We start from the raw sequence: 3,281 nt of genomic DNA on the forward strand, positions 1-3,281 counted from the left end.
AATCAATCAATCAATCATGGATTTGTAAAGCGCGGCTAATCGCCCATAGGGTCTCAAGGCGCTGTTTGTGGGCTTGCTGCTCAGTCGAAGAGCCAGGTCTTGAGGTCCTTCCTGAGCTGCTTCAGGGATGCGGTCTGCCTGAGCTTGAGGGACATGGGTTCCACACCCGGGCTGCTAAGTAGGAAAACGATCTTCCTCCTGCTGTACTTTTCCAGATCTTGGGGACAGCTGCCAGGGCGAGCTGGGAGGAACGGAGATGTCTGTTGGGTACGTAAAAGGTGAGGGGGTGGTTGAGGTATGCTGGTCCTATGTTGTGCAGTTGCTTGAAGGTGTGGATCAGGAGTTTGTATGTGACACGCTTGTTGACTGGGAGCCAGTGTAGGTCTCTGAGGTGGGAGGAGATTTGACTGTGTAGGGGGATGTCCAGGATAAGCCTGGCTGCTACATTCTGGACTCCTTGTGCCACCCATCACATAAAGACAGATGCTTCCTGGCCATATGTTCTGCGGGGGGTTTCGTGACAACAGTGCACGGAGCTAATGCAGGTGAGAAACTGTTGAATGGGACTAGAGTCCTGGGGTGGTGGAGTTTAGACCGGTCTTTTTGTTATCGAAACCTATGTTGTTTTTAGAAGTGACTTAATTAAGCAACCTCAAAGCCCTTCATGGTTTGAATTGTCCCTGAGTATTCTTTCTCCATCAGGAAGGAAGTGGTGGTAGCACAAAGCATACATAGGAAGAAACAATAGTATACCTTTGATACAGTTAGGAGGATTTCAGTGCCATGCTGGGGTGTGTGGCATGTTACTCATATTGTAGTATTAGCTGTATTAGCTGTCTATAAATACACAGATTGAGTACTCTTTTACACCAATAGGGGTTGCTCAGCAGTGCTGGGTGGAGAAGAATCTGTGTTCTAAACTAACTTGCAAGTTAAATACTGCAATGGTGAACGAAGTAGACACATTGGCACATAAGCTGTGTGTGAGAGAACATCATCTGACTTGTGCTGCTGGACCACAAGTGTCTTCCTAATGGCTCACAGAAACATTTAGCAGAGGTGGTGTGGTGGAGTAGGAAGAGAAGAGACAGATGGGCTTTCTAAGACGTGCACCCCGTCTTGCATTTGGTGCGCAGCAAATTTTGGAACTTGTTCAGCTTTACATCATCGATGACTCATGTTAAAGGCCTTACATGTTATAAAATAGTTTACAAATTCTGAGTGAAATGTCAGAACCAAATCATGGCTGTGAGTGCCAATCAGGCAGACAGCAAAATGAACACGTTTTAGTGTGGCTTCACTCATCCTGCAATATCCTACCTGTCTAAACTCATGGGAAGCACATAAGCACATCATACTCTGAGACGCGCTTTGCAGAAATGTCTAGGAATCTAATGGTAAGTTCTGCTCTGGGCCTGCAAGTGCTGTGATTTGAGCTGTTTGTTAGCACCCCCGACCAGCCTCTTGCTAACTCACACACCTCGCATCGGCAGATCTATCTCGGGGTTGTGTTTTCTCATTCCTAGCTCCTAAAGACTGTCAAGACCTCCTCTTGAACATCAAAGCCGCTTGCCCTGTCCATGACTATAACAAGAAACTCTAAAGTTTGCATTTTAACTACGTCCCAGTCAGGATTCAGCACATCTACTGATGCCAGGATACCGTCTGGGTGATATGTAAATCCTACAAATACACTTAACATAGCATAGCATAACACAACCCAGCATAACATGGCTGGATGCTCCAAATGACTAGGATTAGAGGAGCGTCACTAGTGGATAGTCGATACATTGTTGCAGCTTTTAACTTTGATGGCTACTGCACAAAGCTTTGTGCATTGTCACTATTGCAGCCATGAGGTCGAACCACGGCGTGGTTATTGCTTATTGAAAACTTTTATTTATACCCTGCTGTGACGGCCTGAACACTGATGGCTCCGGGATATTGGGATATGGCGCCGGAGGTCTTTGTGTAAAGAACAGCAGACTGCATATTGCAGCATCAGCTGGTGAAGAATACTCCAACAAGAAGGTTAACCACAAGGAGGCAAATTCCTACGACAACCACTTTACCCAGACAAAAACTATGAATAAGAAGCTGAACTGAATAACCTTGGTAGCACTTTTTCTTCCTTTCTAAATTAATTGTTTTCAGCCAATGCACACGTCTCCATGACAACCAGCTTGAGGGTGATCATGGCAAAGTCAGGCAAGCAGCGGTCAACATGTGGATAGTCTCAGTTCTGGTCCATAGGTGCTGCCAACTTCAGAATCTGCCAACTTCTTTGTCTGCGGACCCCAGTTTGAAAGCAACGTTTGTTGATTCCAAATCAAGTACTGAGAATATTGGAGATCAACTGGAGAACTTCCTTTAATAGCTTGCATAATGGGAACGCTGGTTAAACATGGTGACCGAATTGATACGGCAAGCAAAGGCTGGAATTCTTTGAAAATGGTTCTGTGATTATATAATCTACGTTTTCCAAACTCGAAATGGAACTTAAAATCATTGAAGCCAAGAATGAAACTCAGTCATATAGTGATAAATCCCTGGGCAAACACAGTCACACGAAAGGGGTGTTTATTGCCCTGGATGAACCACACTTGTAGAAGGTTCTGCACTATGATAATTGGCAGTGTGTAATATTGGGTAACTCTGTGCAGGGCTGTGGCTGGCCCCGTGTACCCTGCGTGGCATGGGTACTTATGGCATCCCTCAATGTTCACAACTGGCGCGTACTATGCAGCACTGGGAAGCATTGTGTCACACTGGGAAGCACTGAGTCATATGAAGCACCAGGAGCCCTATTTTGAAAGTGCCTCGGGCAGGACGGGTGTGACCCCACGGTCTGCACCCCCTGGGCATTTTGGTTAACAGAATGGGTACAACTTGCATGACCCCTTCTGGAAAGCAAACAGTACACAAAATGAGGGGGATCCCGCCAGATCCTGGGTAAGGATATAGGAACTGGCTGACTCAGTGAAAAACGCTGAATTTGCCCTGGTGAAATTTTCCTACACCGGGAACCCACACATTGTCTGCCTTCTGTTCGGAGGAGCAGCCTGCTGGGCGGTGAGGGGGTTATTTTCATTTCTAGCTGGGCCAAAAGTAAATGCATTATATAAAGGGCCATCAGTCTTTGTTTCAAGTTTCATAGTGGCTGGGAGTCACCAGGTACCTATACACCAATGCAATGGAAGGCAACAAAGGTACGCAGCTATCACTTCACAAGTACTTTAGAGAAACTAGAGGCAGGTCTTTGACTTTGTTTCTCCCCATGT

At 46.1% G+C, this 3,281-nt stretch overlaps 1 non-coding gene across 1 annotated transcript; it reads left to right on the forward strand.

Moving 5' to 3' along the window:
* The first annotated feature begins 1,826 nt into the window (after positions 1-1,826).
* On the forward strand, positions 1,827-1,960 carry LOC138294455 (U4 spliceosomal RNA). Its single transcript, XR_011203453.1, has one exon. It is a non-coding gene; the product is annotated as a U4 spliceosomal RNA (small nuclear RNA).
* The last annotated feature ends 1,321 nt before the right edge of the window (positions 1,961-3,281 follow it).

The sequence above is a fragment of the Pleurodeles waltl genome, chromosome 4_2 (genome assembly GCF_031143425.1).
Source record: "Pleurodeles waltl isolate 20211129_DDA chromosome 4_2, aPleWal1.hap1.20221129, whole genome shotgun sequence".
Classification (NCBI taxonomy): domain Eukaryota; kingdom Metazoa; phylum Chordata; class Amphibia; order Caudata; family Salamandridae; genus Pleurodeles; species Pleurodeles waltl.